At 39.5% G+C, this 12,850-nt stretch overlaps 1 protein-coding gene across 1 annotated transcript in view; it reads right to left on the bottom strand.

The window, feature by feature from the left end:
• Positions 1 to 1,549: 1,549 nt before the first annotated feature.
• LOC117312625 (uncharacterized) overlaps positions 1,550 to 12,850 on the bottom strand; it is an 88,807-nt gene continuing 77,506 nt past the window's right edge. Inside the window, exon 3 of the mRNA XM_073806119.1 lies at positions 1,550 to 4,891. The gene's annotated coding sequence lies outside the window, so the exon portion shown is untranslated. The remainder of the gene's footprint in view (positions 4,892 to 12,850) is intronic.

Below are 12,850 nucleotides of genomic sequence, written 5' to 3' on the forward strand. Positions count from 1 at the left end.
TATCTACGTTCTTGAGGTTATTTATCTATGGCGAGAGTATTTATACCACGGATATCAGCCAACACTATAAATCAGGGTTCCCCCCCAACTCCCCTGGAGAACCAGTTGTTAAATATTTACCAGCATATTGCTAGGAGCATCCTTCTGTTAATCCCAACTTTGTGGTAGTACTTGAGCCAGACTGGCTGGGTTTAAGCCCAGGTTTTGCTATTTAATGGCTTATGTGACTTGGGCACGTTATTTAACTTCTTTGTGCCTTAGTCTCACCATCTGTAAAATGGAGATAATATAGCACCTACTTCATAAGGTTGCTATGAGGATGAAAAGAGTTGATATTTGTAAAGCATTTTGGAACAGTGCCTGAAACCTAATAAGTACTACTTCAGTGTTTGTTAAATAAAATAAGCTAAGTACAATTCTAAGGGCTGCTATTCCCTCTTTGATTCCATCTCACTTTTTTCCTCACCTCTCAAAATCTCTAATGTTCTTTTTCCACACTAATAAAACAATTTTTGTTGGACTTGTGGCCATCTAAAATAAAGATTAGATTTTTGGCTTCCAGGAATTTATTTTCAGTGACAGGAGGCACATTCATTTTGCCTCTTTTTCTTTTCTATTCCTTCTTCTATCTTGGTCTCTGAAACTTGAATGTGATGGCTGGAGCTCAAGCCACCATATTGGACCCTATTGGTGGAAGAAAGCTACACCCTAAGTATAGAGCAAAGAAATATGGAATAAATCAGTCATAGTTGATGGCAAGAAAGATATAAAAAAGTAGCTGAAATATGTTCATGGTTTAGAATGAGAATGAAGATATACAGAATCAGGTTTCAGCGGTCTTTAGAGATAAACTTAGATTCTGAATGATCTCATGGTTCTAGATCCATGAAATTTAGCTAATGTGGCTCATATTCTTGGATTTCTGGGAAATTCCATCTCCCTTATTATCATGTGGGTCTTTATAATAAGCCTTAATTACTTGAACTAATGTAATTGGCTATCCCTTGCAACCAAGAGTGAAACTAACTAAACCTTATGGTCTAAAATATAACCGTAAAGGTAAAATTCTACCTACCTGCAGGTATATTTTCCTCATTAACATTGTCCTGTGCAGACAAACTTACACCATAGGAACTGAGGGCTTCTCCTTTGGAAATGTTCTACATCCTCGTGTGGTTTCTGGGTATCAAGTTTTATTCTCAAGTAACGCTTGTCGTTTCCCATACTGAGAAGGCTCTGAACTTCTATTCCACAGTATCTGCATTATTATATAGTAATGATGCCCTTGGAAAAATTAAGTGGACAAAATTGCTTCCCATCTGATTCCTTTGAATGCTCATTCCCACCTGAGTTCAGCCCCTGAGTTGAGCAGCGACATGCACCTGACTAACTACTCCTCAGACCTACCCCAGCTCAGCAACATTGGAGACTTCCTCTCCCCATCTCATCGCAATTTACCAATAACATACAACATTTTCCTCTAGGCATGGGCAGCTGGTCAGTGAATCAGAGACAACAATTTGATTTGCATTGAGATATTATCTGACTTTATTATAGATTCTATTATTGACTCATATGGAAGTTATAAACTGGTTCTTCCAGTTAAACCAAAGGGAAATTTAACATTTGTAGAAAGGTTAGGTGTCAGGCATTGTGCTAAGGACACTATTTAACTTTTACAACTAATCTACCAATCAAAGATTTTAGTTGCAAACAAGTAAACCAATTCTGAATGACACACAGAAAAGAAATACACTGGAAGGATATTCAGAAGCTCACAGCGTGGCCAAGACCACACCAGCTTTGGAAAATGGGCAGGAATAAAGATAAGGCAGCAACCAGTACATTGTGATACAGACGTACTATCTGTATTAACAGATAAACTGTGAAATCTCCGTGACTTAAGACAAGATACTGTATTTCTCACTCAAAGTTCAATTGGAATCAAAGGAAAGGAGGTGAGGGCTTGCTCCATGCGTTCACTAAGAAGTCAAGCTGATGAGAGCCTTAACATTTTCAACATACGACTCCCAAGATCGCCTTGAGCCTCAACATTCTGTCAGCAAATAGGAGAAAGGGGAGAGTGGAGGTCCATGTGTGAAATTTTTACAGGCCAAGTCTGGAAGCAACATCCATCACTTCTGTTCTCATATTAGTGGTCAGAACTCAGTCACATGACCACACTTAACTGTAAGAGAGGTTAGGAAATATAGTCCAGCTGGGGCCCAGGAACAAAGAGGAACAGCTAGGCAATCTCTGTTCCAGCCCATCCTCTTGTCACCAAATACCTAGGCCATGCTTCCGTCCACAAAGAGAACACAATCATCTCCTCCCTGAGAAAGATAACCCCAAATACTGTCCAGTCACTGAATTTGGCTCGAAGCTCAGATTCTCTAGGGATGTTCGGTATTCTCCATCAGGTTCAGGTCCATCACTCCTCACGGTCTAGCTACCAGTACCTAGAAGGACAAGTTACCTACTACCTCCTCCCAACAGCATCTGATATACAATGAGAGAACAAGAACAAAACGATAGTAAACCCACCCCTGTGGAAAAGAGAAGATAGCCAGCGATCACTGGTACGTAGAGATGTTAAATTCTAATGGGCAGGCTTCCTGAAAACCCTACCCTGGGAGTGAAGAAAGCTTCTAGAATAAACCCTAGATCTGCTTCCTGGGAGAAACTCTCTTGTCCATTGTTCTTCATGGGTCCTTGCTCCACTGTCTGGAAGTTTCTTCTTTGGCCACCTCTGTTACGTTTGGAGGAAAGTATGCCCTCCTTGGAGGCTGCGTAGCTTTCAAAGCCCATATATTGCTGATAAATTTAGGGGCCCAACATTTATTTTGATACTCAAAGGCTTGTTTTAGTCCAAGCTCATGGTTTCTTTGGCAGTATAATTCCCTCAAAAACCTAGTAGACTTCTAATCTATTTGCTTCCAATCAGCTTCATGTGCTAGTAACTGTACCCAAAGTTCTTTTCCTGGTCATAATTGTCAAACCCGATTTATGATTTGCTTCCTAATCACAATGACTGTCTCCATCTACAGCCTAAGGCCATCAAGCTTAGACAGGAAGACCACACCCTTGATTTGATCGTAGCTGCAGGGCTAAATCATATTCAATCTGATTTCTTACTGTTTGAGTTTTGGAAGCAGTCAATTTTTCCAACTTTTCAGCAGCTCTGGCTTCTGACATTCGGTTTCACTTTTGTTTGAAAGCAAGCCAATTCTTGCCTGAGTTCATCCACTCTTTTGCAAATTGCTACAAACATTCTGTTTTCCAACCCTTTCCCCTAGAGCTAAAGAATCAGCATACACCTGACTTGTCTTCTGAGTTATATCAAGAGACAGTTTTATCAAAGATTTTTCCGCTGCATAACATAGATCTTCGTCTTTCCAGCCTCCAAAGCCAGTTTCCTTGCCACTGACATCGCCGTTGCTTACCCAAAATCATGCATTTTAGGTTTTTGTTATGGAAACATTCCACTTCTGGTACAAATGGGTACATTAGTTAGGAAAATTTAGCTTCTATAAAGATAAATCCTAATATCACAATGGCATAATACAATAGAAGTTTCACATTTACTGAAATCTAATTGATGAGGAGGGTTCACTCCCTGCAGTCATTCGAGGACCCAGGCTGATGGAGGCTGTGCCGTATTAAACATGTGATTTCCAGGTTATCCTGGGTATTGTCAGTCAATTAATAGATGGAGGTAGAGGGCTTCCCTGGTGCCGCAGTGGTTGAGAGTCCGCCTGCCGATGCAGGGGACACGGGTTTGTGCCCCGGTCCGGGAAGATCCCACATGCCGTGGAGTGGCTGGGCCCGTGAGCCATGGCCGCTGAGCCTGCGCGTCCGGAGCCTGTGCTCCGCAACGGGAGAGGCCACAACGGTGAGAGGCCCGCATACCGCAAAAAAAAAAAAAAAAAAAAAGATGGACGTAGAGAGATTATAAAGGATCTGGTGGGAGGTCTTTATGGATTCACCTTGGAAGTGGCATCTTTATTTTGACGGCTAATAAGCCAGAACCTAGTAATAAGGTCACACCTAACTCAGAAAGGAGACTGAAAGATATAATCCAGCTGTATGCCCAGGAGGAATGGAAAATGGGTGAAAAACTAATGAGTCTCTCCCATAAACTAGAACCCCTGCCAAAATCATGGCAAACAAAAAATGATTGAGGGCGCCGTTGCTATTGCTGCTAAAGGCTGGACGCTGAAGCTTGTACCACCGATGCCCCCAGCCTCAAAGCAGGATGTTGTCATTACATGGCTGCCCCTTGAAGGATAACACTGCTGCTGCTATTACACCATCCACACCCAGAATGGGTTCTCTGTGGTCCTAGTTTCTTTAACTCACTAGCTCCCAAGTCAAAGCCAAGAGCAAACATATCAGATTGGTTGAGCTTAGATCATGTAGCTACTCTCTTATTGCAAAGAAGCTGGGGAAAACAACTCTGCATTTTTAGCTCATAGAGTGAGCGACAGATCCTTCCCCCATTATGGCTCCTAAGATGAGATAGTCTCCAAATAAAGACAGAGAGTCAGCTAAATCAAAGGAATCAGTTCCATGATGGAAGTTTCAGCCCCAAATGCCAAGCTGGTTGGAGAGAGTATTTTAAAAATTAGGAAGTGACCTACTTTATTCTGTATATGTGTGTGTGTGTGTGTGTGTGTATGAGCTTATTTCCTGTCCAACGAGAATTCTGAGGTTTTGCCTTCATCCGGACCTTTCTTGTTCACTACTGTGTCCCCAGTGCCTAGAATAATGTCTGGTACTTGGTAGTCACTCAACAAATATTTACTGACTAAAAGAATCCTTGGCCCAGTAAGTGTGCTTATTGATGCTTCTGTTCCTGGCTCTTCTGACAGCCGGTAGGGACTGTTGAAACCTATAAAGACAACAAAAAGAGTAATATAGCTTCCATATTACATATCAAGCCCACAGCTTGGAAGTGTCTCCTGCCTGATTTCTGGATGTGGAAGCACTCATCTAGTTACATGATGGAAAGGAAAGTGAACACCTGAGGTGGGAGGAAAGACCAGTAAATATTGCCAGATTATTTTTAAGATTTTCTAAGTGTCACCTTTCAGAAAGGACCTACTAAGTTTTTTTTTTTTTTTCCTACTAAGTTTTAAATCTGGAAATTAAAAAAAAATTATCCAAAGAGTTTCATGTCCTTGGTCCATATATTTGGAATGTTCTCCTTGAGGTGTTTCCTTAGTCGGTTAGTGGCCTTGAGTCTGTTTAATGGGAATCTGAGCATAGAATTCCTTTCTGGAAATGCAAATTATGACATCTCTTTGGCAGAGAAAGGTTTGCATTTGTAGATATTTTAGGTAGCACTGAAATAACATGATAATATTTTAAAAGACAGCAGGCCAACAGGGGGCAAAAACATTTAATCGTTTCCTCTCTAAACAAGATAACCTTCTTTCTTTCTGTATTATTTTAGTAAAAAAAGTTGTGATGTGTGTTACTCCCTTTTTTGTCCTGACGTAGATGAGGTTAAAAAGTGATGTGCCGAATGAGAGCTTCAGAAAGAAAGGAAGAAAGATGAGGAGGAAAGGAAGGGAAGGGAAAATCCAGTGTCACTCAAATTTTGAATGAAGATTCTAAAAAATTACAAAATAAGAATGTCGGCCTCCATAAAAGCAGGAGAAATTTCAGGGAAAGGGGTACCCCACATTTACTTTCACACCCTAAAACAGGGATATGGGAGCATTGCCACCTGGCGTGAGTGCCTTGCGTTGGCTGCTGAGGCTGCATGCAAAAATCCATCATCTCTTAAAGAGACAAGACTTTATTTTGAGCAGGGCTCATCATGGCCTGGAGACCTAGCCCTACCCCTACGACATCATGTCATAGCCACGAGGCTTAGATTTCAGGAGTACAGAGCTGAGGAAAATCTTTATCCCATCAACTATATGTTTGGAGGGGGGCAGGGATAAAGATGCAACAGCATGACAAAAGAAATGTTCTGCTCCAACCATGCGAAAGTGGAGAGTCTCTATGTGTTGGCTGAAATGGTCTTAAAGAGGACTGAGACTATTAACCAAGGTGATCTTTTCCAGGTTCCGTATTTCAAATACTTCCTGTATACTGCAAACGGCCTTTGAGTAGGTACTGAAGGGTGGTTTTGTTTCTGTTTTTACAAGTTGAGTACTTTTTGTTGCAGGATGACATAAGGGAAGAGAAAAATGTTTAAAAAAAAGAATCAGAAATTATTTTTTTTTATTGCTGAGCATGTTGGAGTTAATAATTTTGGCATCTAGTGCTTTATTTCGAGGCTAATATGCCACGCCATCTGTCAAGTGATGGTGTCTTTATTAGGTTACCGTGGTATATAAAAAGCAAAATGCTTTGCAAAGGTTTTGGCAGGATGATTTTAATCTCCCCCTTCATTTTTTTTCAAAATGTAAATTAACATGTTTTCAACAAAACTGTTGAGATTAGAGTTATAAATATTGAGATGATACAACCCAATAATTTAAGCCCTTTATTTTCTTTAAGATCTATTTTTTAATCTGAAAATAATACTGGGGTTTAGAGGATTTTAAATATATATATAAATTCTGAAATCCATAACAGTGTTAACCATTGGAATAAATACTCAGAATTATCTTCTCAGAGTTTTTTCTAAAAAAACCCCCCAAAAACAGAACCTTTACTCCAGCTATATTTAAGAAAAGTGAAACTATTTTGTTCTTCTTTTGCATTAGCTGGGAAGAAAGTACAGAAGGTGAAAAGAGAAAATGGGTTTTGTACACTTTTTGACATAAGCTAATAATTTTCACCTTAAAGCTAATGATTTATATGCACTATTTGGCCTCCACCTTCCAAAATGCCGTTTGAGGTGGCAGTTTGACTCTGCTTTGTCCTAGGCCGGATAGTTTTTGCTAGTGTTGTTAAAGATGGTGCCTCATTAGTATGCCTCTTAAACTCACTGGCAAAGTTTCAGGCTTTCTCCTCCTTCTGTCTTTTGGGAGAGTTTTCCAGGTTTCATTTTTTCTATATGCTTTATAAAAAATATTTTTTTAAGTGAGTTGTTTATGTCCAGAGACTCATGCACACATATACCAGAAGGTACACACATGTATATGACACAGTCACATATACTTTGACACACTTTAGAAGTCATATAAGCAAAGGGTAGAGGGGGAAAGATTTCTGGCCCACCAGTTTCACTTTTATCGTTGAGAGGAAGCATGTTAAGGATTGTTCTGGAGAAGAATTTCTACAACCCATGACCTGATTTTACTATTACAAACAGTAAGATTGTGCCTCCCATAAGAGATGAGATTGAAATAGTAGGGAAGTGAGCACTGGTGAGAGACTCAAAGAGTACTCAGCATCATCGCTTATTTGCAATTAAAACCAGTGTATCTACTTAAATATTAGAATATTCAGCTCTATTCAGATCCACCAAGAAGAAATTACATTCCTAAAAGCAACATGGGGGAATATAGAATATTAAACTTTCAAAGTAAAGCAATCAATATTTTTTGAGTGACTATTATGTAGTAGGGACCATGCTAGATGCCCAGAAGATGACTTGAGTAAGATAGACCCTGTCCCAGGCTTCTCATACCTTCCAAGACAATGGGAACTTGCCTTTCCCAATGGTGGATAACACTGTGCTTAGAAAACTAAGACTGCAGAGCTTGGAAGCAAGTCCTCATGAGGACAAAATCTCCCAAACCTGATATCTGTGCAGTCAGATGGATTCCAGGGGAGAAGTGATGGGAGTACAAGAGGGAATGACAAAGGTCAGATCTGGGACATTGACTTGATGAAGTTTCAAGAGGGTGAAAGCCACCGAGCTTGTCAGGCTGTGGACACACATTTAGCCTTTTAAAATAATTTAATCTCCAATGAGTCTTTTGGTAAAGACTTGAAATCATCAGCTCTGTTGAGTATCTCGTTGACCACTACTTCTCAAAACGTGTAATTCTAATGAGAAATCCACCTATGTAGTATTCTGTCCCCTCTTAGGGTGATTGGAAAAACATTCCTGGTTATGAAGGTGAAACATCAAAGAGAGGAAAACACTGAGGCTACTCTTTTCTGGAGGGGCGGCCGCTGATTGGTCACTTTGCAGGCGGCCCATCAGGAAGGCCTTTGCCAAGCTCCTCCCCCCCCTCCCAGTGATGCAGTATCACCCCACCAGAATGTTTTGTTTTCCAAGACCCTTGTTTCAATGGGTACATCCCATTAACAAGGCCAGCAGATGTCAGTCCTGATCCACTTTTTCTACCGAGGAGGAAGAGCTGACCTGATTTCCCAATCACTGCCTTCTATTCGCTGGCTTTTCTTCTTCCTGAGATGGAGGCCCCCTGCTTGGTTTGCGTTGTTAATATTTGCATTATTCAATAGTTATTGTGTGATAAGCATGTTGTTTGCTTTAGGTTTTGGTTGGTTTGTTTTCTGGTGCTTTTATTCTTAGCTGGTGGCTTAACTTCGGTTACAGCTGTGGTCTGTATATTACTCAGCTTGGGGAGGATATATGTTTTTACAGATTCTTACCTGATGCCTCAACAATCCAAAGTTGGGCCAAAACCCCAAAATTAAACAAAAAAATTCCAAAGGGAAAAAATATATAGTTTTTATTCTGCAACACCATCCCTTTGGTGTCAGCCTTGGATTGATCTCTTTTAGCATGAAGAAGCTTGGGTTTGCAAGTACTACGGCAAACATTTCTGAATACACATATTTTTAAGCTTTCTGAGTAAGAAATATAGCATCCCTGCGCATTTATCAAGCAAGAATCTTGTCCTTGTGTGAAAACATTTTATGTCTAAAGATTAAGTATTTACTGTAAGTATAAACTGAAATGATTTTAAGTAAACAGTATAAAGCTACTGTTTATAATGCGTTCTGATATTTGTATGATACTACTTATTATGAAAGCATGCCTTAGAGGTGATATTGAAGTTTTAAATCCCAGGACTTGCCAGTGAAGAAAAATGTGTGTTTTTGCCTTTGATCTAGCACTTGTTTGTTATAGCTGATTAGCTGTTATATGCACCAAGGTAAAATCGTCATATAAGATGATCTCAACATGCGGGTGAAAGAATCTGAAGCCTGCGCGTCTTGGCCGGGCACAGAGTACACTCTGGCAAAACTCTGTTGCTTAAATTAAATGTTAAATATTTATTTACCAAGTTGCTTAATTTAAAAAAACAAGAACGTGCTTGAATTATTAAGAATAACGATAAAACCCAGAATGTGTATGCAACTTTTAAACATCTCCCACTGCATACTGTAATATTTTATTTCTTCTCAGAGTAGTGACTATATTCCCGAAATGCATAACATTGACTTTTTTTGACTTGAACATAACTTCTGAGTTTAAAGAATTTAAAAATCGAATCCAAGTAAACTTATTTTAATAATCTTTTGAGGGCTGGGAGATCAAAAAAAATATTTTTTTATGATTCTGAGAATGCTAAAAGTTAAAAACTGAAGACTATGTATCTGCAAGTCTGTATTTCAAGCTGATATTTTAATTGTCTAAAAATTCTTTGCCTATTTTTTAATTTAAAAAGCGACTCAGTGCTAATAAAAAAATATATCTGTACAAAAGATATGCACGTAAAATATTTTCTCATCGTGTATGTAGGAGTTTTGTATTATTGTCAACTGCAAACTTAAGAGCAAAGCAAAGGTAATTTCTAAAAATCTGTTGCCTTGACCTATGCAATCATGTTCTGTTTCTCTGTTCAACTATCTGGATGAGTGATATTCAATGGGGATGTATAATGCGAGCTTTAAATGTGAACTTTAAACATAAACCACACACGTCATTTAAAATTTTTCTAATAACCACATTAAAAAAAAAGAAACAGATGAAATTAATTCCAGTAATATATTTCCAAAATATTATTTCAACATGTAACCAATATTTTAGAGTTGTACATGAAATATTTTACTTTTTTTTTCTCTGTGTTCTAAATCTTCGAAATCCTGCAGGTATTTTCACTTCCAGCACATCTGAATTCGCACTAGCCCCATTTCAAATGCTCGGTAGCCATATGCGGCAAGTGGCTAGGTTATCAGATCCCTGTCTCTCAAACACATTGGCTGAATGGCTTTCTAGAATATTACTGTTGAGTGAGTTGACACCCATCTAAAAGACTTATATGTCAGAGCTAGACTGTGAGTGGAGCAGAGACTTTGCATGTACAGGAACTCTTTGTTCCTGTTCTATTTTGTTTTTAGCAGCCTGCTTTGCTCCGTAAAGATACATCAGTCGCCCTCAAGCTGTGGGACCCTCTGTTTGTTCATGCCTGTGAAGTTGAGACAGTCACTCAGGAGAAGGTGACCTGGAGCAAACGTTCTCAAATGGCCCAACTGTGAGAGAGGCAGAGCCTACAGGAACCTAGTCAGAGATCCACTCAGGACGTGGAAAGAATTCCAGTCTCTGCTGAATTTTGGGTTGTCGGGTGTGCAGTCCTGAATTATAACCCAGGGATTCCTAAAACAATGTCAACGCTATGCCTTGGATTTTCTGGGAGAGTCTAAATTTCACAAAGTTGAGCCAGTTTTTCTTTCAAATGCCCCTATTTCTTAGGCTATGTGTCTTGCTTTGAGGTTCAGAAAATATGACCACTTTGGGGAAGGCTCCTCCACTTGCAGGGCTGGTTTTCCAGGCTTTCACAGGGCTGGCATAGGATTGTTTGGAAATCGTGAGGGAAAGAATAGAAGAGGCCGGAGGATAAATTGCAGACATTTCAGGGAGAAGAAATAGCACAGATACTCTGAGGTTTATCCCCTTCCCGCAAGTCCTAAGTTGCTGTGAGTTTAGTCAAGAGGAAATTAAGCTGAAAAATGGAAAAGAATTTACCAAATGCAGATAAATACCTTTCTTTGTCCTTTTCATATCTCTGCTGTTACACCCCACTCCAAAGTCCTTATTAAAAATAAATAAGGAGCCATTGGTCTTTGCCATTTCTGATAATGGAGTGGGAAATATTCATATTATATAAGCATATTGCATGGAGCCTGGGACATAGTGGGCACTAAATAAATGGAGGCCATTATAAGAAACGTTATACTGGTGAAGATCCATTTGAGCAACGTGAGAAAACCATAAGAATGACAGAACGGCTCCATCCCTTGAATATCTGTCATTTTTCTGTTTTATCTTGTGTGCCCTGAAAGGCGGTGCATGCCCATTACATCTTCTTTGTGCCCTTCTGAATGTAATCTTATCTTCCTACTTATTAATATACCGTAATTAGTAGAGGTGCATTTGTATAGCTACTTCAGCAGAACACCTCAGTTGGATAAAGGTTTTGCATGATTTTGCTGGCTGTCTTGTTATTTCCCCATTAAATTGAAAGACAATATTGGTACGAAGGTATAATCATTACTTAATGTGGTCTTGAAGAGGAATTTGATGGTTTTCTTAAATTGGTTCCAAGTCTCTTTTTAGTCTTGAGTCAGATAGAGACTTGTGAAGAATTTCTCAAATCTTGAAAAAAAAAAATAGATGTTTATTCTCTAACTAACCCATTTTTCAAATTATAAAGAGAAGTATCACATTGGATATTTTAAAATCTCTTGGAAGTGAGAAATATGGATTGTTTCCCCCCAAATTATCACTTATTATCTTTACTACCCAAACTTCCATGGCCATTGCTGGACATTTACATGAGGCAGTTCAAGAGAAATGTATCTAATGGCAGAAATACACAGTTACCTTTGCATATTTACCTAAACCTCTGTTGTTTACCCTGTCTTCTTGTTTTTCTCAGAGATTGTATGAGAGACAACCAAATATAATACTGCAGAAACAGTAGGCAGTGGAGCAGGACAAGAGCAATCTTGTTAAAGTTCAGTTTTAGTAGGCAGTGGGGTGTTTTTGTTTGTTTGTTTTGCATTTCCACTGCTGCCCATCTAATATCTGTGGGCCTTTTATTTAAAGAAGAAGGGAAAGAGAAAGAAAGAGAGCAACGGAGACAGAGAGAGAATTGGACCTAGTTTATTACAAAGAAATGATGTCCAACCCATCTTCCCAGAAATGAGAAGAGTTTCCTTAGGATCTCTGAGTCTACCTAGCTTTTGGAAACAAAATTATATTTACTTCTTGCTAAAGTTATGGCACGCGGGCTAGAACAATGGCCTTCCAAAATCCATCTGCATCGCCACTCTCCTGGGGGCACCGCTCTTCTTTTTCAATGCCATTAACAGCTCAACAGACCACAGGAACCTCACATTCTGCTACGGAGAATGATACTTGGTCACAGTCAGGCTCCCGTGACAATGACATTTTCTCTGAGAGTTCTGCACAGCTGTGTCACTGTTAACTTTTAATGAACATCCTTCCTTCCTTTGAAAAGTTTCAGTGAAATGAAACGGATGTACAATTTCTGCTTTCATCTCCACTTTATGTGGGATAATATACGGTAATTCTGTGAGCCCAAGTCGTCTGTGACATGCCGAATTTGGGGCGTTTCGAATCTAATAACATAGTTTTGCCCACAGTTACCCACAAACATAAAACAAGATTTTTTTTTTTTTTGAAAGGCCAGGCCTGAAAATATCCTATAACCTCCAATATACCAAAAAGTAAAAGAGACTCACTTCCAGCCCGAATTTGGGCCGCACTGTTCATTTCAGGGGATTGCTGAGTCAATGGAGCGCTCCCGTGGCAGGCGGGCCAATAGATCCCCAGACAATGAGCCCACAGAGGCACCACCGGGTTATTTGGGAGCATTATTCTTTCTCGGTTTCCACAATAGCCGGGATCTGATAATTTAGCATTAAGCCTCTTTTCAACTATATGGAACTGTAATAAGGTGATTTAGCCCATGTGCTTGTCCATTGTCCTAAAGATTCTGTGATC

The sequence above is a fragment of the Tursiops truncatus genome, chromosome 6, assembly GCF_011762595.2.
Source record: "Tursiops truncatus isolate mTurTru1 chromosome 6, mTurTru1.mat.Y, whole genome shotgun sequence".
NCBI classification, from domain to species: domain Eukaryota; kingdom Metazoa; phylum Chordata; class Mammalia; order Artiodactyla; family Delphinidae; genus Tursiops; species Tursiops truncatus.